Genomic DNA, 24,876 nt, shown 5'->3' on the forward strand with positions numbered 1-24,876 from the left:
CTTGTCTGCTGCCCCGAGAGGTCAGCTGCCAGGGTGCAGGACAGGTGCGGGACAGGTGCTCTCCTGTTGAGGGCTCTTCCTGCTGACAGACAAGCTTCTTACAAAACATGAGACAGGCACAGGGTGGGGCATGTCCCCTTTCCTCTCTGGGATGGCTGTAACCCAACGTTGCTGTCCAGGACAGTTGGAAATCTGAACGTAGACGTGCCTTCACTTCTCCTGGAGTTTCCAGGGAGGGTGGGGGCGGGGTCCGCCTTAACCCCCTTTCTGGTTTGTCTTAATGACGTTTGGCTGTTCTGGAGGAGGGAGAGGGCTCAGAGAGTCCTCTTAGAAATCTCTGCTTGGCACCTTCTACGTGTGCCCAGCCCAGGAGCCCCCTAAGTCCGTTCACTCTGAGTGCAGGACTGGTGAGCCTGGCCCTGCCCTCCAGGAGCTCGTGTCGAGCTGGGGAGACAGCCAGGAACACGGATTCTTACAAAATGACCTGGTAAACGCCACAGGGAGGAGAGAACAGGGTGCTGTGGGCAGCCAGGAGGGGCCCCTCTCCCAGGCTGGGCATGCTTCCCAGAGGACACGAGGCTTTGGGTGGGTTTGGAAGGAGCAGAAAGTGAGCCCAGAGTGGATTGAAGGGCAGGGTGGCGTGGGGGCATTTGAGGAAGAAGTTAATCGCATGTTAGCAAGTTGGAGCGAGCGTAGGGCTAACCCAGCGAGATGCAGCTGTGCATCGCTGTGCCCCAGGGCCCTCCGCAGGGGAGAACCCCAAAGCCTCAGGGCCTCAGGGCATCAGCGGGATGAAATGAGATGAGCCGGGACTTTACAGCCAGCCTCCTCAGCCCAGTCCCCATATTGGTTTTCCCCAGACCTTCCTGAGTCAAGTCCCACCAGAGAGTGTGCAGGGCAGCCAACCGCGTCACTCAGACTTGAGATCCGGAGCTGGTGGCCTCTGCGGTGCTGGCCTGGGGGTGCGAGGGGATCTGTTTCCTTTCTCCGGGAGCATTCCCCAAGGTTTACTTCCGCCAAGGAGGGAGCCTGAGGAATCCTGATGTGCTTGATGATTCGTGGTGGGCTCCCCTCCTGCTCCATTTCCGCCCGCCTGCTGTGTGTGTGCCTGTGGGCGCTCAATCCTATAAGCACAGGGGATGTCAACGGCCGCACACGTGCACACGGGGATGGGGCGCAGGCAGGGAACCTGGCGGAGCACCCCGGGGCCGTGCCCTCAGGACACCTGGGAGACGCAGTTCCACAGAAGGGCCGCAGTGGGACGCCTGCAGACGTGACTTTTCAGCGCCCTGGTGGTGCAGTTTACATCTCTGCTCCTGGCGGTCTGCTCTTCCCAGGTTCAGCAGGCTCGGCTGTGGCCTGCTTCTGTTCACATGTGCGCCTGCCCTGGGGTCGCTCTTGGAAGTCGGGTCCATTTACTCTGGTCTGATTCCTGGTTTTTTGGAAGCTTTGCTACTCCGGCCCTTATCCTCAGCGTTGACCGTGCACTGGGATGCAGTGGAAGGCCCGGGGGCGGGGTCAAGGCTACTCACGGTCTTAACAGTTGAGGTCCTCAGGCTGCATCAGTCAGTGGAGCTGAGCCCCCCACTCCCCAGCCCAGAGGAGGGGGCACGTGGGTGCTCTGCAAGAGCCAGCTTTCACGATGTGGCCACGGTCTTGGGGATTTATCTTTTCTTTCTCTAATATGTTAAGTACGTGTCCCTAGTTGTCAATACAAGGATTCCCATATCTATTAGTTTTTCTTTAAAAAGTTTTTTTAAGTTATTTTCACCTGATCCTTTTAGCTTTTTTAAAAAATTTTATTTAATTTTTTTTCTGTAGGGGAGGTAATTAGTTTTTTTTTTTTTAAGTGATGTACTGGAGATTGAACCCAGGACCTCATGCATGTTAAGCACGCCCTCTACCACTGAGCCTTACCCTCCCCACACTTAAAAAAGTTACCTGGAAATAATTTCAAAGTTGCAAAAACTAAAACAGTATAGGGAACACCCATATACCCTTACCCAGATTTTCCTGTTTTAATATTTTACCTCATTGCCTTATGATAGCTCTGTGTGTGCACAGATTTTTTTTTCTGAGCCATTTGAAGATAAGTTACATTTGTCATGTCCCTTTCGAAACTGCAAATATTTGTTTATTTCCTAAAAATAGGACGTCCATATCTTTCAGTAAATGGTGACCTGATACTTATATTTGGGATCACGTAACATCATGGAAAGAAGGTTGTTACTTTGTAAATTCTGTTAAGTCCCCACTGTTTTTCCAGATGTGGTTCTACAATGTCCATGTTCAAACATTAAAAGGTGATAGTGAGCTCTCAGGTTTTCCCTCCTTTTCTGAGTCCCTTTGGATGATGCCTTGAATAGATTTAGTTTTTCAGCTTTCTTTCACATTCAAGTTTTGCACAAACACTTCTTGTACCCCTACATTGTCCGACACCGCTCGGTGCTGAGGTGTAAAGGTGAGCAGGCTCAGACAAAGGTCTTGCCTGCAAGGAGCTCCCAGTCTGAGCAAGAGACAAACGGAAGTCAGAGAATTACATAAATCAGGGGTCATAAACCATAAACCAGGGACCAGCAAGAACAATTTTTATGTTTTCGACGGTTGAAAAAGAATCAAAAGAAGAATGACATTTCATGACATGAAAAAATTAAATGCAGTTCAAACGTCAGTGTCCACAAACAAAATTTTATTGGAACACAGCCCTGCCAAGCATTTGTAGCAGCAGGGTTGAGCCATTGTCACAGAAACTTATAGGCCCTGCAAAGTAAAAAATATTCAGTACTCTCTAGACTTCTGCAGGGAATGTTTGCTGAGCCCTGGTGTAACAACACCAGTAGCATCGCTAGGAAGGAGGGGTACAAGGAGGAAGAGGTTGTGTACTAGGGACGTGTGTGGGGTGCTAGGAAAGGATCCTGAGCTGGGAACTGGGAAAAGGGAAGGAGTTACCTGGAGGAGAGGGCATGCCTTTCAGACAGCATGTTCAAAGGTCCTGTGGTTGAGGAGGGTGGAATTTTCAAGGACTGAAAACGGCTTGTGGGGCAGGAATGGAGATGGGGGCGAGAGAGCGGGAGGTGCTGCTGGAGAGGCCGGGAGAGGGATGGCAGCTGCAGTGTTCCCACAGGAGAAAGGACACAGTCGGGGAGGGGTCAGAATGGGTGCGCGGCTCTGCCAGAGGCCACTGACTTGCTCTTTTCTTTTAGGTAAAACCTGTTCTCCAGTGTGTTGGCATCCCGTGGAAAGTTGGTCAGCTGAAGCCGGGGGCATAAAGGATCTGGAAGCTGTCCCGCCTGAGGCGTTGAAACCAAAACCAACGTTATTTATAAGACTCTGGCATAGTTGTGCGTGTGGATGTCAGCTCAGAATGCCACCGCAGGGGACGCCACTCTCCAGGCGCCCCTTTAAAATGTCACCCTTTCTCCCTCCCCGAGAGGGCTTTTGCCTTGCTAAGGGGCAAGGGGCTGAAACATTGCTGATTTAAAAAATAATAATTTTAAAGTCACTGTTGACAAAAGTAAAAGAGATCAGAAGTTATCAAGAACCTAAAAAAAAAAAAGTCTTAAGAGCTATTCAGCCGTATCTTTGGGGTTTCTGACATTCAGCCTTCCTGGGTCTATGACTTGTTAGATGTCTGACCCCTCTGCATTCTTTCTGGGCCTGGTGCGGGCGGTGGCTTATTTCAGAACTCAGGTGCCCCCACTTGCCGGCTTCTGGAAGCAGGGCCTTGGCAGACTTCTCAGGATGATAGAGGCCTGCGCTTCCCGGCTCCCCAGGGGTTATTCGCTCCAGTCTCCTAGCAGTGCCTTTGGGGCCGGGGGACTCTGTTCTCTCTGGAAAGGGGTTTTGTCTTTTGTTATCTCCTCTTTTCTTGTCTGGCAGTCTGCAGGGTGTGCATATTTGTCTGTTTATTGTCTGTTCCACCGCCTGGGGATGAAAACGCTGGCCTTTCCCCACTCTCCCCTATTTTCAGATTTTTCAGTTTCCTGAGAAGGGGCTGCCAGTGCTTTGGGGTCCCCGGTTCCCTGGGCCCACTGGCCAGTTAGGCTGGTACGTTGGCCTTTACCAGAGAAGGGGGATGCTTGGGGGCGGCCATCCTGAGCAGAGTGCTCTGCCGCCCCTCTGCTTCTGTGATTTCACTTTCTTTTGTTGACCTTTTCCGCCTTTTCTCCACCCTGTTTGCCGGGGGGGTGGGGTGTGGTTGGGGTGTGGGTGGGGCTTGCTTTCCCTCTCCCCTCCACAGTGTCCTCATGGACCAGGGTGATGAGCAAACGGGACGGGCCACCGAGCAGCTGTGCGCCCTCTGAACCTTTGACTGGAACTGCTGCTCACGCTTGCCTTCCCGACCGCTGCGGCTGCACCATCTGCAGAAAGCTGGCTTCTTCTGCCTCCCGAGAAGACGCCGGCCTCCATCTGCCAGGTGCTTGCCACCGGGTCTGGCAGAGGCGGCTACTGAGAATGACCTTCCAGATGCCAGAGCTTGCGCACTATGGGCTCTAAAATAAAAGGCCTTTCTGGCGTGAACCGTGGACGCGTTGGCTTTAATGTTTTCTGAGATGGAGGCCAGCAAGGTGCCTTTTCATGATGACGGGTGTGGGCGCGAGGCTTGGAGGAGGACAGAGGTGGGACCCAGGGTGGGGAGGTACCTGGTCCCCTAGAAAAAAACTCAGGAATGAAACGGTACAGGGGGAGAACGGGGCATGCTGTTTCTCCAGCTACATTTGTTCATGCATCTGATTATTTCCTGGGGGCTGCCTCTTCGTGGCAGCCCTCATTGTGTTTGGAGAGTCTGGGGGTGTCCCCCCAAAATAATCACCTGTGTCAGAAACTACTGGCTGACTATTGCTCCCTCCCTGGCTTGGCTTAGGGGCCAAGGAGCAGGGGTAGAAGTCCAAGCCGGGATAACGAATGAGTGAGTAAATGCGGGAAAGGAAAGCCTGTTAATTTCCATTCTAACGCGGTGTCCTCGGAAGTGATGGAGAAGCTGTAGGTGGTCTGCCCCGCTCTTCCCAGAGGGGCTGCTCCTGTTCTGGTCTTCTCTAAACCAGAGCAGCAGCTGGAGGTGCCCAGGGTGGCTCTTCCTCCCAGCAGGGCCATGGGACAGCGAGCCCCTGGGTAAAGGGGGGGCCTGTCAGGGAGGTGGGTTCCTTCACACCCCCCCGAAGGGCTGGCTTGCTGGCTTGAGGAGGAGAGGAGGCGAGTTCTGGCGTTGGCGGGGCCCCAGGAGTTGGCTGATCCTGCACCTCGCAGCCCCCACCACGCCCCCTTCTACACACAGAAACCTGCCTTCCCCAGCACGCCCTGTGGGACAGTCAGTACATCGGTAATTGAAGATAATCTGTAATATCAAAGCCCTTTCCTCTACAGCCTGCATTTTCTATCACAAAAGTACTAATTATGTGGCGAGTCTCACACAGCGTGGGGGTTGGGGAGAGACTGGGGTGTCACTGGGAAATGATGTTTTGTAAGAACTTTGGCACGTTATCCCCAAAAGGCCCCCCGGTGAACTCTTGTGTTTGCGTCCATGCCCAGCCCCCTTCAGTGGGGTTCCTTCCTACGTTTGGGTACCTATTCAATGGAATCAGGGAGATGGCCCAGGGGAACAGCATTCAGGGGATGGGGAGTTCCAGTGCCCCACACTTGCCAGCGGGAGGCCAGCAGCCAGAGCCATTTCCAGAGACTGGGATATTTGGGTTGTCATTTCCTGGAGAGAGAAAGGGAAGGGACGGAAGAGGAGGGGAGTAGAGGGAAAGGAAGAGGGGGAGGGTAAGAGAAGGGAGAGGAAGAGAAAGCAGGACAAGGGAGGGAGGAAGAGAAGGGGAGGAGAGAGAAGGGTAGGGGAAGAGAGGGGAAGAGAGGGGAAGGGAGGGGAAGAGAGGGGAAGGGAGGGGAAGAGAGGGGAAGGGAGGAGAGCCTTCCGAAACCACCCACCCTCCCTGCAACCCCCTTTCTAGGGCAGCGTCATGAATCTGCAGGTCCCAATACTGCTGACATTTCTCACCACTGACAGCTTCCTGGGTCTTCTGAAGGTACTGGGGTTAGGTCTTGCCTGATCCGATCAAATGGTTTCATCCTTTGGGGGTGAGGGGTGAGCGAGCTCTAGGGGGCCCGGGTGGTGTCTCCTCCAGCCCGCCTGGGCGGACGCAGGGCCTGCCCGCTGAGACTGGTGGGGGCAATGCCTTCCTTGGGGAAATACTCTTGCGGTTGTTACCAGTCAGAGAATTCAAGAGCGCTCGCTGTGGACTCAGTGTGTACATCACACAGCTTGGGAAAACAGGGTTTATTTTGCATGACTGTTGGGAACCCAGCGGACGTGAATGTGCCAGATGGCTGTCTGGAGTGCCCTTGCATTGCTACCTGAACTCCCCGGGCCTTTGATCCGCGAGGCACCTGGTGTGACCCTTGCCTGTAAAGGACCTTGGAATGGGCTGCGATTGCAGGCGAGGCCTCCACTGGGCTTAGCTGGCTGGTTTCTCATGAGAGCCCCCTCTTCCCGGGGATGGGCTTTTGATGCGTCAGGGTGACGTGGATGGGGAGCCTGGTGAGCTCTGTGTGTCTGTGGGCAAAGCTGGAGCGGCCTCTGGCTGAAACGTTTAAGTGTCCGAGCCGCGCGGGGCGCTGAGAGCAGGGGGAGTACTGCGGGTGAGTTATCGTCGGGGGCTGCAGACAGCCCCGCGTGCCCTTCCTGGCCTCGCTGCTCGTGAGCTGTGTGAGCTTGGCCTCACTTCCCTCATCTGTAATATGGGAGCAGGCCAACTTCTTTACTCACTGTGAGCATTCACAGGCATCATTCAGCGGAGTGCACGCTGCATGCGCACAGGGTCACTAGGGAAGTTGCTGCCTCCACCGCTGGACACTGTCTGAGGCCCTCCTGGGTGCCAGGTGCTTTTGCCTCTGCTTTCTTAGTTGGGTCTTGGGAGAGTCCTTTAGGGTAGACATCATTCCTGCAACTGACCGGGAATTTTCTGCCATCATCTCCACGGCCCCAGGCTATTTCCACGGAGAACCCCATCCCCCTCCCTGGCTCCCCATAAGAAAGTAAATCTCACGTTGGCCCAGCACTTCAGTGCCCTCTGAGTCTAGCCAACAGCGTGATGGGGCTACTGACTGTCTTCATTCTGTACTTGGGGGAACGGGGCCAGGAAGGTCCAGTCCCTGTACAGGGTCACCTGGTTCCAAGGGACAGGTCATGGATGATGAATCTCCTCCCCTTTCCAGCACTTTCCTCTGAAGGGAGGAGGCACGGGGCTCCCCTTCTAAGACCATAGCAGCTCACTGATGGGACAGCTTAAGACGTCTGAGCTCCGGGTCATGGACACACGTGTGAAAATCAGCTGGCATCCCCGCCACCCCAGAGGGCTCTGCTCTAGCTGTGGCCTCCTAATGGGGAAAAGAACCTACTGGCTGAGGGGATGTGCCCCCTGGGGTCCCTGCCCTTCCCTATCCAGATGTCATCCTAGAATTTTCTGCCCGAATGTGCTGGCTTCCAGGGCGTCCTGCCTATGGCCACTTGTGTGCCTGCACCTCAGCTAAAGAGTGGCCAGATGTAACTGGGGTGTGTGTGTGTGTGCGGCCCGCAGTGTCTACAGGCATGTGGGAGGCCGGAAGGGGTGGCAAGAGAAGGGGGAATGGGCTGTGGGCCAGGGCCTCCACGAAAGTCCTGACCCAGGCCCAGCAAACGTCGGGAGTGAGTCGGCTCAGCTGGAACTGACTCTGGCGTGCACTGGGGAAGACGCTGCATATGGGCTCAATTTTCGTCCTGATGTCATCAGCATCCTTGCACAACAGTACAACCGGGGGCGGAGGGATGCGCAGACACACGCCACCAAGCGCCCGCTCCTGATGTCTGCGAGGTTAGGAAGGACTGTTTGCCAAACTGGGGTCTGGTTCCTGGGGAGATTTTCCCATGTTTTCTTTTCTTGTCAAAGAGATAGTAGGGACATGCCCTGAGATCGCCACTGCTCCGAGCTCGCACTGGTTGACTTTGTAATGATTCTGTCTCTCATGCTGATAAGGTTTTGAGACCACGATTGGGTCCACTGGGCCTGACCTCAACTCCATTCGTCTATGCTCTGGCCCTCCTTCCCAGCTCCCACGAGGTTTGGTGGGCATCAGCGTGCTTTCCCCTCCTGCCTTTTCTTGGAATCATTGTCCCTGGAAAATAATTACTGGCAATGTCCTGGAATGGAAAGTGAAGAACAAGTGTGGTAGGAGCACCGCATAAAGTAACACGTGAAATGGAATCATCTCCTCTTCATTGGCCAGCCTCCCCCAGGGGCCCGCGCATTGCCTGGAGCATCAGTCCCTCTTTGTCCGCTGCTCCCTCCTCCCTGGTGGAGAGGCGGAGAGGTGAGGCAGGCTGGCCTGGAGACGCCTGGAAGGTCCACCTACTGGCTGAGTCCCTTTGGCCGAGACACGGAGACTCACAGATGCCCACAAGGTGGGCTGTGTGCATGTGGTGATGATGGATAAATGGCATGTCACCGTATGGTACATTCACCAGGGTTCTAGGGAGCCTCCAGGCACGATGTGGGGCCCCTTGGGTTACAGAGGTGGTGACTGGTGCTGGGGAGGCTGGGATCCTGGGCAGAGGGGAGAGGGGAGAAGGGAGGATGGGGTGGGGAGAGGAGCCTGCAGGGGGCCTTCGTTTACCTGGACAATCAAGCTCCTTCTCTGAGAAGACAAGATCCACTTCTTGGAAGCAGAGTGAGTTCGGCCTTGGGGAAGCAGAGCTGGGCTGGAAGGAATGTCGGATCTGGGCAGGACGTCTTCGCCTCTGATGCCTCCCTCTTTCTGTTCTCATCATGGGCACTTCAGAGTGGCCAACTTTGGGGCAAAACAGGCCCACTGTCCAGAGGGATCCCACACCCCCAGCATCACTGCATTCTTCCCTGAGCAGAAGGTTAGATTGTTCCTTAGCTTCTTTGACAAGCCTTTGGGGACTTGTCAGATCACATGTCCAAGAGCCCCCGTGGTCCTCACAGGCAGAGAGGGTTCAGGAGCGCTGGGACCCCTGAGCCCTGTCCCTGAAGCGGCTGTCATGTGAGGTTTGGCTTCAGTTTTTTTGTTCTCAGATGTCTATCCAGTTGTCCCAGCGCCACTGACTTGGGATGCTGCCTCTGTCAGACACGAAGTTCTCTGATCTCGGAGGTTTATGTTGAAAGCTTTTGCATCTCCTCTCTGTGGTGTTAACTGTTAACACTCCTCCCCGGGCCTGGGCCCTCAGCCCTGGAAAGATCCAACCCAAAGTTGGCCCCTTGAAGGCTGGGTGCTGCCGAGTAGGGGGACGGCAGAATTTGGAAAGGTGGGCGTGTTCCAGCTGGAGGGGCACTTGGGGGCCATCGAGTCCAGCATCTTCATTCTACACTTGAGGAAGCTTGGACTCCTGCAGTTTGTGGGAACTCCAATTGTTTCCTCCCCGGAGGCTAAGTTCCATCTGAGCCTGAGAGTCTGTACCCAGAACTTTAAGCAAGACCCAGCTGGGGGCGGCTACCTTCCTCTCCCTCCAGTGCTTCCCTTTAGACCTGTGCCCCACTCAGCGGGCAGGTGAGGCTGAGGGGTGTGTCAGGGGCACCCCTCACCCACATCCAAACTGGAGATGGTGTGCCAACTGTGCATGAGGCGGAGAGTGGATTTGGACCCATCTATAAAAAATCTCCCAGATTCACAACATGGTGCCACTGAGGGAGACTGCCGTAAGGTGTTTCCCCAAAGCGGTAAGCTCTGGGAATCCAAAAGCCTTGAATGTCACCAAGAGGGGTGGGGAACAAAATGGACTGTGGAGAGTGGTAAGCCGGGCATGGCCCTGGCTGCTGGAAGCCCCAGCAGAGCACGCCCAGCTGGGGGCAGGAGGCAGTGCAAGGGTCCAGTGGGAGGCGGCGGTGGCCGGCCCGGCAAGCCCCAAGGTGAGGTCCGCTGAGACCAAGGCCACACATCCCAGGAGCCCAGAAGGATTCAGCAAGCCTGTGGTCTGAGACTCTGCATTTCCAACAAACTCCCAGGAGAGCCCACACCTTGAAGAGCAAGACTCCGAGGCTTTTTCCCCCCCCTACATCCTGCCTTCTGAATTCTAGCCATGGAGGTTTAGGCCACAGGCCTGCAGTGGCCCTGGACTTGCCCCCTCTTTTGTGACGGCCCTCAGTGACCATGACGCCTCCTGGATGCTGGAGGCCAGAAGGCCGGGATGAGGCTCTCACTCGTGCCCCGGAGGAGAGCGGGGACTTGGCAGGGTGACGATGTCCTCCCCGTGCCCAGGAGAATGACCCTGCTTGGAGGAGCAGGGTTTCCAGGAAGGGGGTGAGTACCAGGAAGATGGTCGTGATGTCTGAGAAAGGACTGACTAGTCTAAGAGGAGGGGTGGTTATCAACTCACATGAATACTCACATGGTGAGCAGAAAAACTTCAAAAAGTACTACAGAGTTTCCTTTTCTTCTCAGCAACCTACAGGTAAAAAAAATTCCAATTCGGGAAGAGGGTCCAGCCCTTGAGGAAACCAGACGCCCCCTGCAGGGACCATCTGGTACTGCAGGTGGGATTGTGGAAGAGAAACTCTTGGCGGTGGCATCCATCCCAGCTGAGTCCCAGTGCCCTCCAAGTGTGACAGGGGCAGGTCCCAGGCAAAACAAGCCACGGGTGGGATCACCAGTAATTGGTGAGGCATGGACAAGCCAGAGCTTGGGGCGAGGGTGGTGGGGAGAGTTAAAATAAAAGAAAATGCTGCGAGATTCTAGGATTCCTGTTGCGAGAGTTTGGTTTTGGGCAAGGGAAAGATGGGATATGGGGTAATTTTAGGGTTTTAGGCCAAATCTAATCACTGTCCATCCAGGGGAATGATGACCATAGAGAGGATGAATACAGCAAAGTGTCTGGAAACTAGCCAAACAGGGAGGCAAATTTTCTGAAGAAATAGGCACAGAGAAGAGAAGGTGCTTCAGAACCTTCAGTGACATCTAAAATGTGACAAGTTCAAACTTCGCAAGTAGAGAGGATCATGAACCAAGTATAAGAGGCTGGGAAACACATGGGTGGGGTACTTTAAATGCCTCGGAGAATTTCAGACGTTTGCCCATGGGATGTATGTGGGGGTCTAAAATGGTGTAAGAAAACACAAAAAGGAAAAAAGAAGAAGACATGGGTCGATGGCTGGCTGTGTAGATTCTAAGTTGCGTCAGAAGGGAGGACAGGAGGGTGGTGGCCCCCCGCCTGACTCCCCAGAGAAGCTGGCAAGGAGGGTCTGAGGCAGGTGAGAGCTACCTGGCTCAGCCTCCCTGTGAGTGCAGGGAACCAACCAGTGGGGCGTGAATGGTGCCGAGTAGACATTTTTGGGGGTGGTATGTGTCTCCATCCAATGAGACATAGCTACCTCTCTCAGTGAAGGGCAAGATGGTGCACTGCCTCTGTGCACTTGAGAAGACAGAGGAGTGGGACAGCATGTTCACACACAAGAAAAGCAGTGTGAGGGTCTAGAACGTTTCCCACCTGTCTCCCCGCAAATGAGCTCCTCTGGTGCATTTCCCAGCAGGTGTGCCCCTAGCCACACCTGCCTCTCTCCAGGGTCCTCTGGGCTTCCCCACCTTCCTCCTGGGCACTGACACCATCCGAGTCATCTTTGACTCGATGCCTGTCTTCCCCCCCGCCTCCCCAACCATCTGCTCGCCGGTCCTGGTCACCTCTCAAGACATTGTAAGTTTCCGTCCTTCCTCCCCACCCACAGCCCCTGATCCTGTCCTGTTCCTCCTGTCAGAAGCCTGAAGTCCTGCAAAGCTTCCTAACTGGTCTCTCTCAGCCCCTAGGCACTCCCTGCTCTGCCCGCCTTCAGGGGGTGGGTGGGGGTTGTCTCAAACACACTGTGGCCCGGATGATCCTTTGGTCAATAAACCTTCAGTGCCTCCCCATTGCCAACAGATTAAAAGTCCAAACTCTTTAACTTAGCTTAGGAGACTCTTGGCAGCCTGCTCCCGGCTCCTCCCGCCTCCTCACCCTCCAGTTGCCTCCACAGTCCTCTTGTTTGTGTCCAGCCAGTCTCCTCAATTGCTCCTGGACATGCCACAGGCCCTCCCTCTCCCATCGGATCCAGTTCAAGCGCCACTTTTACATGGTGTGGTCGCCCCACCAGGGCAGGGGCGATATTTACTCTCCGAGGTCGCCGGGCCCCTGTTGAGAGTAAGAGCAAGGGAGCTCAGAGGCCGTCTCCCTTTGCCTGCTTTTTTTGGAGGCCTGAGGGCTCGTGACCACGGGGTCACCTTGGCCTCCTGGTTTCTGCCTTCTGTATATCTGCTCTCTCTGTTTACTGGGTCACTCTGGGTGTGAGATGCCATCAAAACTCAATCACATAAAATACTCAGGGGCAGTGTTTTGACTTCCTGGAGGAAGTGGGGATGTCTGGGGAGAGCTAATCATGTGTACCGCAGACGCATGTGCACACACTTTCACAAGGGGGTCCGGCTCCTAAGCGTTCTTTCCGCCTCCTTCCCTTGGCCCAGGTCAGCGTCCAGCCTCATACTCTCTCTGCCCGCCCTCTCTTGCCTCTGCGTACTTCTCCCATCCCTCCCTGCCAACCAGGATAAAAAAAAAAACCCCAACCCCCCTGCGTGTTGCTTGCAGATGGTTCACTCTCTTCTCCGAGCCTCGGAATGCTCCACCTCAGGCTCTCGGGACCTGTCTCCTGCTGTGAGCACTGATCACACTCTCCCGCCCTGCCCTGCCCCAAGCAAATAGGAACTCTTTGTCTCAGAAGGTGCCGGTTATTCAACCTCCCCCAGGTACTTGTTTACGTAACTTCAAGGTCATCAGAGCACTCACTCACCGGTCCAGCCTTCCCCAGGAAGCTCCAGCTTCTAGGCAGGCAAGGACTGTTAATTCTTCTTGTGCTAAGTGTGGGGTTTGCACTTGGGCGGAGGGGCAGTGATAACTTTTGATAGTGACAATGATGGTAGTATGAAGACTTGCCGGTAAGGGATGACCAGAGTGTTTTTAGGGTGAAAAATAGAGTTGATGAGCACTTCACTATCAAAGTACTCTAAGAGCACCCGATGATCCAGGCACCTGGAAAATCTTGTACAAAAGGAGGAGACAAAAGAAGAGGAAAATGAAGCGAGCTATGGGGGAGGGCTTCCCAGTATTCGTAAAGGAAGGGAGAGTCCCTCACGGCGGCAAAGGTGGGGGCGAAGCCCCACAGCTGGCTGTCCCGAGTCTCCGGGCTTCATAGGAAATGCTGCGATTTCATTCATTCACTCAGCCATGCCCTACTCTGTGCCAGACACTGTTCTAGGAACTGGGAACACCCCAGTGGACCAAACAGACTTAAGTCTGAGCTTCCTTGGAATTTATACGAAGCAACAGACAGACGTCAAGCAAATAAAAATCCCACCATCCTGCTGAGAGTTCTAAGGGATGACAGAGCACAGGCGGGGGTCAGCCCTGAATCGAGCTGGAAGGGACAAAAGGACAAGAGGAGACCTGGGCTGGATGAGGGAGGACCAGGAGTGTGGCTCAGGAGGAATGGCTGCGAAGTGGGAGGTGTCCTGAGATCATCATAGGGGCTACTTTCCTAGTAAAGTGCCTGAAGCTGATGTCCCAGCGTCAGATACGCTGTCTGGGGCAGGGCTCCTCGAATCCTAAGAGAGCCTCATGGCCCCTTGCAAAGAAAAATGTGGGAGGAGAGGGTGATGGGTTTTGATGGTTCTAATCTGGATTTTTAAGTTTCACTTAGCAAGAAGAGGCCTCCAGCAATAATACAGTTGATTTTTGCAGAGAAGCTACATCTGGGTCCAGTTTCATCCCAGAAAAGGGCACAGTGAGGGCTTGCTGCAGCGTGGGGCGGGGTCAGGTGTGGGTCTGCACCACGGCTCAGACATTTCAGCTTCCTTGCGAGGTGACTCCCATGAGTCTTTTTGGGAAGGGGGAGCTGCCAGGAGTTCCCGGCGAGGAAGGACTTACAGGAATAACTTTTTTCTTTGTAGGAATAGTTTGAGGTCTAGGGTGGTGTTATCTTCTTCCAGAGACGGCTTTCCCTCTGCTTCTGACACATGCCTGCAGGCAGTACCGGACGGGGAACACATAATCCAAGTTCACAGCTGGAGGTCCCCTGAATCAACCTCATGACATGGGACTGAGATGTAGGTCTGGGGGGGCTGGCTCAATTCTGGGTCACCTTTACTCCCAGACCGTAGCCCTCCAGGGTCAGCATAAATGAGGTAGGGGAGAGCTCGCTAGGGTCCCCAACTTTGATGGTACTGGGTGGTGACTTTTGTCTACAAGCCCATTGGATGCACAGCTGAGTTTCTAAGCAGATTTATCTGGGTCTCAAGGCAAAAGCAGCTTTGAGAGCTGGGTTTACTGTTCTGGATTCTTCATGACTGCCCAGTAATTCCCCACTATCTTGTTATCTCTTTGATGCTATTAAGAAGATTGTTCATTTTTATAATATTCTACCTTTTTTTTTTTTAACTGTCTTCAGGGGATAGTTTCAATGGCCCAGTGGGCTGTTTCCAGCAGCGGATGTCTTGGTTACTTCCCTTGATAGCTTCTTACAATGGGGCTTCTTAGGTTCAGAGATGCCCACCCTGGGAAAACAGAGCTGGAGGTGGGGAAAGGGGAGGCGGAGGCAGGCTGGGCCTTGGGGCAGTGCACCTGGGCCTTTGGGGAAAGGAAGAACTCAGAGGGCCAGCCTCAAGTCAGAGACCCGCCCGCCTTCCCAGGGGAGCGTCCAGAACTGGCATCTTCATTCACTGGCTGTTGGGTTCACACTTGTCTCAGGGGCTCTGGGGACAGGAAGAGCCCAGAAGGAGAGAAGAGAAGTCATGAGCACTGGAGGGGCCTGCAGACCTCAGAGGGTCGGAGAGGAGGGATCAAATTGCCTGAAGAAATAAGGAGCCCACATATTCCTAGGGGACCCACACCTAAGTGTTTAAGTGGGGTATTCTGTTTTTTTATTTCTGAACTTAGGTGATGTTATAAAAAGAGAGGCCTAAGTGGAAATCATTTTTTTTTTTATTTTTGAGGGGGGTAGTTAATTATGTTTATTTATTTTATTGGAGGGACTGGGGGTCGAACCCAGGACCTCGGGCATGCTGAACAGAGCTACCCTCCCCCTCAAGTGGAAATCAAATTGCATTTCCATTTTTTCAAATTCAGTCCAATTATTTCCCATATTTCTCTATATAATGTATTTTATTTATCTATTTATCTATCTATATACCTATTTATTTAGTTATCTATCTCTTGATGTTGCTGTGGTCAGCTGGGGCCTCCTGACCTGTGGCCTGCTTCTGCTGTGTTTCATGGGCACCTGTGCCCATGACCTTATTTGGAACAGGATACACTGTATTTGGTCTCTCTTGTTACCCGTATCTCTTAAGGAGGAAGAGTGAGGCAATGGGGATGCTGAGTCCAGAGTATCTAGATGATGGCTGGGCGCCCAGGGGGCGGGAGGTGAGCGCAGGGAGACCCGCAGGGACAAAAGCCAAGTACAGGAATTTTTTCTGTTTTGAGTCAAATGCTGCACACTCTGCAATGTAAATCAGCCCCACCAACCCTTACACTTCCTGCAGATTTACCGAGCCCGCTGCAGGCTCGGTTTGGTTGAAGCTGAGGTTCCTGCCATCCCTTAGTCCTGCAGCGTTGCTGAGGGCGTGGATGGTTTTCCCGACGAATGTGCTGTCCAATTTATCTGATGATCCTCCTGTCCTGGGGACCTTTACTTGGCTTTCACGTTTTCGCCGTTACAACTAACACTTTGAAAAACATCCTTTTATGAGCATCTTATGATTGCCTTCTCTTGTTATTTCTAAGGAAAGATTCCTGAAAGTAGGATCTCAGGGCAAAAGGTTTTGGTGTATAAATCCATTGCTTTTGTTTCTCCACCGAGTTTCTACCAGCTTACACTCCAAGAAGCCGCAGATGGTAGCGTGAGTCTCAGGCCCCTGCTCCTGCTAATGTGCCTCGTCCAGATTCCATACTTCCTAACCCTGTGGACAACTCCAGGTGTGTCCTGAAGACAGCCCAGGAGAAGAGAGGAGTCAGGATTGGTGGAGGGGCCTGTAGACCCCAGAGGATCAGAGAGGAGGGTGCAGGGACCAGGGAGGTATGCCTGCAGCCCATGCCGATGCTCCCTGGGACAGTCTTTCTCTCTTTTTTTCTTAATGATTACCTTGGCCTTTGAGTTTATCATTTTTGGGTGCAAAGGAAAACCAGGCTTCTGAGCTTGCAAAGCCAGGGTGGAGGCCTTTCTGGTAACTACCTATGGCAGCTCGGCTGGCATGGACCCTCCCCTTAACTTCATAATCGCACAGGTCTCCATCCGTCTATCCATTCATTCATTCATTCATTTCACAAATATTTACTGAGCACCTACTGTATGTCAAGCCCTATTTTGAGCAGTGGGGACACACCAGCCTGCAAAACAGACCTCAGAAAGCCCTGCCTGTCTAGATGTCACATCCTCAGAAATGCTTTCCTGGGGGAGGATGTGTTGGGGATCTTTTCATCTCTTCAGCCCTCGGACCAGGATTTCCCTTGCCCTGTGCCACAGAATCCCCCTCTCTCCGCAGGATTACTTGTTCCTGAACTAGGATGGTTCCCCTCAAGACTTGCATTTGCTGGCAGCTCAGGGTGCATGGAGTTTCTTTAGCTTCTATCACTAGCCTTGGGGAGCTGAGCAGGCCTCCTGTCAAGTTTACACCTGCAGCGTGCGGCAAACTGCAGGGAAACGAGAGCTCAGTGTTGGCACCAGCCGGCTTGCTCGGGGGCGGGACGGGGGAGGTAGGAATTCGGGGCTGGAGGCTGGCCAGATGCAGGTGGCCTACTGCCCGGGGCGGGTGCCCGGATGTCAGCTTTGAGAACTACAGCAGAAGTTCCTTCGGCTGGACGTGGGGACCTGAGGTCGTGCCGTCGCTGGGGTTTAGAAGTCTATCCTCAGAATCTGCGGCGATTGAGAAAAGACTTAATCCAGTTGTACTGTCTTCTGGATACATTCGTGTACATTTTCGTTCTGTTACGTGGATTAAGAAATGCGATGTACAACGTATTTGTGTGATTGTGATTTAGCACTTCTCAAAATCTGTTAAGTGACTGAGCTCCGCCAAGACGTGCCTGTCACCAGCAGGGCTGCCGTGGGGGATGGCGGAGGGGGCCCGCCCTCCTGCCCGTCCTGGGAGGGGGTCTCCACGTCCTCTGCAGCCCGAGGGACCCATGATCACCACTGCTCCAGGCCTCAGGTCAACAGAAGGCCAAAGCACCCCTGTGTGTCTCCTGCCGCTTTCAGGAAGGGGCTGCTCACTGTGCCCCCGCCTCAGACTTCTGCTTGCATGAGCAAATGTGAAACACAGCCCCTTCACCCTTTCTGCCGGACAAGCCAATCCCACCAGACATTTCTTAGTCTCTTCTAGGTTCTGTGCAGACGTGGCTCGTTGAGCCATAGACAGTCCTTACAAACGTCACCAGTGGCCTCCCCCTCCTCCCGCCCCATTACTCCTCCTCCTCTCTCAGGCCTGTCCTGTGAGGAGGGGAAGTTCTCCTGTCAGTCTAAGCTTTGACTTTCAAACCCCCAGTGGCACTCAGTGAGGGGAGGGGCTGTCCATTCACTGAGCCACCCCTTCCCTCAGGAGGTAACGGAGGTGATGATGAGAACTGTGGGGGGTGGGGAAGGGGAAGACAGCCAGGATGTTCACACGACAATGTCTTTCCCAGGATGCAATACACCTGTGCCTAGTCACCTGCTAAGTCTGGCCGGGAGCCTGTCGCCAGGCAGTCTCTCTGAATTGACAAGGAGTCACAGCTCTGCAGGGGGCTGGGCTGGGGCTCCGTCCCCATCCCCTCAGAAAACAGTTTCCTAGGAGTACGGAGTAGCCTCAGGTCTGGTGACCCTCCTGTGTCCCGGAGTTAGGGGCAGATAAGTAAGGTGAAGGTGGTTTCGTGTCTGCCTTGAGGCAAGATGTCCTCTTCTAGACAAGGGGGCAGTTGGTGTGTTGTCACTATTAATGAATAAAGCAGTTGGGGAGGCTTCCCCTCTCCCTGCCCCAGGTGTGGGCATATTTTGGGATATTTTAATGAGGCCTGGGGAGAGGATATCTAGCAGGTTTCCGTGGTGTACAACGTGCTGAGACATGCTTCACGTGTGTTTTAAACTGTAAGCGCCAGAAGCCTCCAAGATGTGCCTGTCACCAGCAGGGCTGCCGTGGGGGATGGCAGAGGGGGCCCACCCTCCTGCCCGTCCTGGGAGGGGGCCGCCATGTCCTCTGCAGCCCAAGGGACATCTCAGCAGGGACATCTCAGCGGCTGACTGAGGGAAAGCATCTGTCCCCAGCCCCGGGGACCCCCTTGCATTCCCACTGGTCACGAACGGGGCTCAGGCGACCACATCTTCATCTTAAGACACACTCTTTCTCCTCCAAAAGAGAATTCTAAGGGTGGAGGGAAAGCACCATTCCTCCTTCCAGAACTTCTTGGTTTTTCTCTTTTATACTCCACGTTGGCACCTCATCAGTCCTCTCCGGGGTCCAGAGAAGGAGCTTGGCAGACAGGAATGGGTTGGGTTGCTGTATTTGATTGCTTTTTTCTGAGCTTGATAAAGGGTATCATTGTTTCTAGGTCACTTTGCAATAGAGGAGAACAAATCTGACTCTATGTTAGATATGTTCCTTTTGGCTTTGATCGCCATCTCTGCCCTCACGTAAAGATAACAAGTTGCAGAATAGAGAACATTTGTTGGAGATTTTGCAGGAGCACCATGACCTGGCTCACGTGGAGAACTTCAGGAACAAAGAATTCCTACTCCAAGAAGTTTGCAACAACCAACCACACCCCCTCCTCTGTTTTTTTTTTTTTTTTTGTATAAAAGGAGCCTGTGTTCTGTCTGGAGGAGGATGGTTCTCCAAGACATTAGTCTGCCCTCCTCTCGGTCTGCCAGCTTTCTGAATAAAGTCGCTATTCCTTGCCCCAACACCTCGTCTCCCGACTTATTAGCCTGTTGTGCGGCGAGCAGAACAAGTTTGGACTCAGTAACAACTTGAAACATACATAAGGCTCTCTGGTAACCACAATGTCAAGGCCAGCGTGAGGCTGGGCACTGTGAACACCTGCTCTGATCCCTGCACCTCCCTCCCCAACCCCCAGGCTCAGCCGACTCCTGTTAACGGCTTCAGTCAGAATCAAACAAGATGTGCCCCAAGCCGGGAAGCAGCTAGGTCGGGCGGGAAGCAAAGGGCAGAGTCCTACGATAAAGTCTCGATACTTATCTATCATATGGCAGCCGCACTGGGGCAGGGGCTGGCTGCTGCCTCCGTTCTGTGTCCAGTTCCCTTTCCAGGAGCTGGTCTACCTGACTCTCAGGTGATGTTCACGGAACTGGAAAACAATCCTCAGTATTTCCAAATCTGCCTTCAAATTCAAATGGAGATACAGCAAGCCAAGGCTGACTCCTCCAAAAGGTGTCAGAGAATGTTTATGAATGTGTAACCCTTCATTTAAATCACCACCGAGTTGCCTCTTTACCTAGGTTGTCAACACCCATGTATGTTTGTAAGTAATTGGGTCTCCAGTCACTTAGTGGACGGGATAAAGGAAAGCTCAGGTCTTTGAGCTTGTGTTAGGGTAGGCCAAACTGCTATAACAAATAGACCCAAAATATAACAGCTCAAACACAATAGACGTTTACTTCTTTCTCACATAACAGTCCAGAGCAGGTGCTCCGCGTTGTTGGACCTGGGGGAGGAGGTTCTGCTGTATGGATTTCCCTGAGGGACCCAGGCTGATCGGTGGCTTCCAAGGTTGCCATCATTGTCAGCATCATTCCAGGCATGTGACGTGGGAAAACATGGAGGAGGACACCTGGGGAGTTTCACGGGCTACCTGGAAGTGGTACACACCCCTCCTGATCACTTTGGGAAGAACATAGGCGCATGGCCACACCTAACGTCGTGCCTGGAACACGGGGTGGCAGCTGGGCAGCCCTACATGTAGCAACCTTGGAAACGGGGGATGCATTTGGGTGGGAGAAGAGAGATTTACAGATTTTGGATTTGGAAAAGATCTCAGTTGTCTCCTTGTCCAGTGGCCAGCCCAGTACAAGCAGTAATCTTGCTGCTGGGAGTGCTCTATGCCCCCATGACTTATCTGAGCTGACTTTCTCATCTGGGGCCCTGAGGACCCCTGAGCACCGGTCTATGGGAAGAAAACAGGAAGGGTCTCTTCCTTCACATTCTTTGTGGTCCTGGGAGACAGAGGTTGTGCCCTCCCTGTGCCTTAGTTATCCCAGGGCTCCTGGAAACGTGCTATGTCACTGATGCTGTCACAGGGTCCCTGGAAACCGTGGTCACTTGAACTGTAACTGCTGCTTCTGGATGGCTGTGGTTGCTGCTTCTAGAAGGGTGATTTGTGTGTGTGTGTGTGATTCTGGAGAAAAGGCAACATCAACCCCCAGATGACTAGAAGGCTTCCTTGCCTTGCATCCTGATGCCTACCCTGTGGGAAGTCTTTTTCCTTAGCTTGGCTGACCTTACTTCCTCACGTTCCCTCTCCCCATACCCCCCTCCCCGCCAGCCCATTAACTTTCTTACACAAACCCTCCAGTTCTGGCCTTGTGTGGCTTCAGCTGTGCTTGGACTGGCGTATTCCTCCCACTGCCCTTGAGATCGTGCTCCACTCCCTGTGCAGAGCACCCTAGTCATCCTGCCCAACTCTCCCTCCCCAGACTCCTCTCTTGGCCTCTTGCGGGCACTTATACGTTGCTTGGATGGCTGTGTATGTTTTTCCAATGTTAACTGTGTCTTCCGAGCTTCCGTTGTAAGCTCCTTGAGTGTTTGGAATTTGTCCTTTGTTGCCTCCTCAGGCTTGAGTGTGGTGGAGTGAGCATTCTGTAAATGCTTGTGGATGACAGTGGTCTATAAGAACGTGGGAGAGTCTGCAGTGACTCCAGCTGGGGATGTAAGTATATTCAACTCTTGGATGGCAGGGATTGATAAAATCCCTTTACTGGGCCCATTCCAGGGGAGACCCGACAAGAAGAGAGAACAAAAACAAGGGCTCTCATCTTTACTCAGTAAGCTCAGACCCTAGTGTGCAGCACCCTGGGGCTTGGGCTGCCCCGGCCATGCCGGGGTGCTGGCCATCTGAGGATGCTACTGGAAACACTCAGCTCCATGGATAGGGCGACAGCTTCCCAGAGAAGGGGAGGCGAGGCAAAGCAAGGTTGGAGACAGTGGGCCGCAGCCAGAGAGCAGGGCTGGTGGCCGCTTCGGCCCCCTTCTCTGCTTCCTTCCCCCAGGACCTTTCTGACGGTGCTTCTTGCCCTGAGAGAGCAGAGGGTGGAGCGGGGCGGGGGCAGTCATTTATAACTTGTGTACGAAGTAAGAGGGTGTCAGGTCAACTTGGTCTCACCTTCTTCAAGCTGGAATTTAAAGGCATCCCAGGTGACCCTCAATTCCAGTTGTGGAGGAAGTGTGGCAAGCTCAGCTCTGTTGGAGACTCAGGATCTGGGAGCCCAGGGTTCCCTGAGTGATTCATGGGGGAAATGGTGTTTCTCCAGCAGTGGGGAGTGGGGAGGTTCTGCTGTGCCAACTGGCCTGAGACATGGATGTGGGTCATACCTCCAAGCAGGGTCCCTTGGAAATTTCCTCTTCTCCCAGGGTCCTTCCCACAGGCACTGGCCCTCCACCCCCTACCCGGGGGCCCTGAGACTTTGCCTCCTCAACCTAAAAAGTGACAGAAAGTATGCAGGGGTGGATGCTGGAGAAACATGAGGTTCTGGAAGGACATCCATAGAATAGGCTCTCTGCTGAGACCACTCATCTTGCACCTTTCTTGTGGTCCATTTACCAGAAGCGAAGTTTCAAGTATCTGATTCCCCTTCCCGGGGTGCTCTTCCAGGGCCGCAGGTGTTTACTGCGACCTGCCGCGGAGAAACAGGGAAAGAGGGGAGTCCCATCACCAAGCCCGTCTAATTCAGGTCGTTTCTAACACCTAAGACGAGGCCGCCAGAATGAGGCAAGGGGTAACACCCATCTCCTAGGGCAGCCCTTCTTAAAGTGTCAGCTGCCACCCAATAGTGAGTTGTGAAATAATTTAGTAGGTCGTGGACAATGCTAGAATAACAACAGAAAACATCAGAGTGCTCTGCACCTAGTAGGGTAAGTATTATTGTGTGAAACTTATGTTTCATCTTTAAGTGCATCAATGTATGTGATGGGATGGATGCGTCTATGTAAGATATATTTCTTACTGTTGTCCTGATTAAAAAAAAATCTGAAAAACTCTCCCAGAGTGTCTTGGTCAATCCCGATTAATCCTGGAGTTATGCAGTCTGAGAGTGAATGCAGAATGGTGGTGGAGGTGGGGAGGGGTGAGAGGTCCCAAGGAAAGGGGTGAGCCCTTTTATTTGCTGTCTGGAATAAATGTGGAACATTTGCTCTGCTCCTGGAGGGTCTAAGGTCCTTTCTGGGCCTGGGGGTCACCTTGAGCCTTGCGCCCCCATCGCTGCTTGGAGCAGGCCCTGCCAAGGGTACCTGGGTAGGAGGGGCTGCCCTTTGGGAATTTAATTAAAAGGGATTCAGCAGTTGGCTGTGAAAGTGTAAACAGCACGTCCAAAGCTTTTCTTCTGAGATGCACAGACTGGAAGAAGAGAGCCCTGCTATGGCTTGGAAGGAAGGAAAGAGATGAGGTTAGGCTGCCAGGCTCCTGCCTCCCCACTCCCACCACTCCCTCCCTGTTGAGCACCACCCCCCTCCCCCACAGAGGGAGGGAGATTGAAAAAGACAGCCTTTGGGAGTATCTGGGAACCCCCTTCCTGGTAGGTCAGACCCACGGTGGCCCAGGAAGACCCTACGAAGGGGTTGGGGGCTGGAGATCTCTTCCAGAACAGGAGCTCATGGTTTCTGTCTAAGACAGGTGTGGCTTTCTACAAGATACAGGAGTAAAAAAAAAAAAAAAGGCAGAAAAGAGAGGGCAGAGGTGGGTCCTCAGGGGTCCTAAGAGTCAAAAAGGAAAATGAGAGCAGATTAACCAGTAAGGGAGATTTTCTTGGCACAGGCATTCCAGCAGGGACCAGGGCTTTGCTATTAGTTTCCCAAACTGAGGCAACCTTTGAAGATCGTTTGTCATAATTCGCCCAAGCCACAGGCTAAAACATGGCTGAGAAACATGGCCTGAGGTCATTTCCAGAAATACATTCTTCCTTCCAGTCTTCAGCATCAGGGCCGGGAACTTCTTTTCTGTTCCCGTTTTCCTTCTTTTTCGTTTGCTCATCTTTGAGCTAGAAGAAGCCTCTGTTTACAAGAAGATGGGGAGAGCGGAAAAGTCCTCAGCCCCCTTCCTCTCAGAAGCCTCCTGGGTCTCAGCGAGGAGACCTCACTGGACGGGGGTGGGGGGGAGGGGCTCGGGGATGGGTCTCTGCTCCTTGTCCATCTGAGGGACAGCGAGGGGTGCTTGTATCAGAAAGAGCTCTCCGAGAGATGAACACTCCAGAGGGGCACCTATGCTGGCTCTGTTTACCATGACCTTCCTCCCACCTTCTGAATATTTCTTAGGGTCACCGCACATCCCAGAATGTAACGACCTGCCCGCATCCCTAAACGTGCGGGCGTTCAGAGTCACGTTCTTGGAATGTGTGACCACCACGTAATCTCACTAACAAAAATCTTCCCCAAGCGTCCCCTCTTGGGACTGAAACACAGAGCAAGCAAAAGAGAAGAAAAACAAATCCCAAGAAATAGCTTCTTCAAGGGGAGCTCAGACTCGCAGGATTGGAAGGAGGGACTGGTGCTGCGACCCTGTTCCCATTCGCCCCCGGGGGCCCAGGCTGCCCAAGCCCTCTTCCAGGTGGGTGTCATCGGGTCAGGATGGAGCCCCACGACCAGTAAGACTTAAACTACTTCTGGCTGCTGAGACATGTCGGTGCTTCCTGTGGGTGAAAAGTTTAGTCTGGGGATTCCGAGGAAAGGTAGGGAGGAAGCAGCGTTTGGCGACAGGCAATGCCGACAAATGCCCAGGACTTTCCCTTGGCTCCTTCGTGGAGCACTTGAATACTCTTTGCTGGTCTGACCTGGACCTCTCACTTAGCAGCTCCTATCACTTTTTCACAAGCCCTCGTTCCCATGGGCGGTTCCCATGTGCATGTCGTTTCCCTCCCTGTGGCCATGGCCACACCGTTGTCTCAATGTCACCCTCTCCATCCAGCCTGGACAGGAGCCCTCATGCCTTCCTCCGTCCAACACAGCAGTTTCCAGACATTCCACCAGGCTCCAGATCTCCTGAACCTTCTTGTCGGGCTTACGTTGGATCTGTTTTTGTTTTTTTTTTTAATGCAACATCTTCTTATTATGAAATAATTTCTACTTTTGGTAGAAAACATGAAAAGGGCAGAAAAGCATAAAGGGAAAACGTTATTTGCAAAATTCCATCCTCGGAGATAGTCCGGAACATCTGGGTGGATTTGCTGTGTTTTTCCATGTAGGTATCTATTTGTACGTGATGGTTTGTAAGATCGATGTCCTGCTGTCAGTGGAGTTTCTCACTCAACTCGGCTAAGATGATAACACAAGTATCTTCCCGGTGGGGACTCTTCCCAAACCCAGTATTTACTGACCACACAATATTCTTCAATGAGGGAGTGTCATAATTCAGTTGTCCATTAGTTTCCAAAAAGTGCTCATTTCCACTCCCAGTAGCAGTGTATGAAAGTGCCTGCGTCACTTCATGAGGAAGTTTGGTGTCTGAGATGCACACACCTGGATGGATCTGGGGAGGAGGATGCCCGTGAGGGGGAAGGGGTGGAGGGAAAAGATGAGGCAGGAGCGCCTTCAGGCTGCAGGTCTTTGAAAGTAAGAGAAGAAAGCATTGGGTAGCAGAATCTTGACTGCTGCCTGATTTTAAGAACGTTCTGAGCA

At 53.2% G+C, this 24,876-nt stretch overlaps 1 long non-coding RNA gene across 3 annotated transcripts in view; it reads left to right on the forward strand.

The window, feature by feature from the left end:
• FAM174B (family with sequence similarity 174 member B) overlaps positions 1–4,526 on the forward strand; it is a 31,075-nt gene extending 26,549 nt beyond the window's left edge. Inside the window, exon 4 of one of the 3 annotated variants that reach the window (XR_004132924.2) lies at positions 3,204–3,414. This is a non-coding gene — a long non-coding RNA (family with sequence similarity 174 member B). Of the gene's footprint in view, positions 1–3,203 lie in introns of all 3 variants that reach the window. The other 2 variants (XR_010378256.1, XR_010378257.1) reach the window with 2 other exon arrangements.
• Positions 4,527–24,876: the final 20,350 nt, after the last annotated feature.

The sequence above is a fragment of the Camelus dromedarius genome, chromosome 29 (assembly GCF_036321535.1).
Source record: "Camelus dromedarius isolate mCamDro1 chromosome 29, mCamDro1.pat, whole genome shotgun sequence".
Taxonomy (NCBI): domain Eukaryota; kingdom Metazoa; phylum Chordata; class Mammalia; order Artiodactyla; family Camelidae; genus Camelus; species Camelus dromedarius.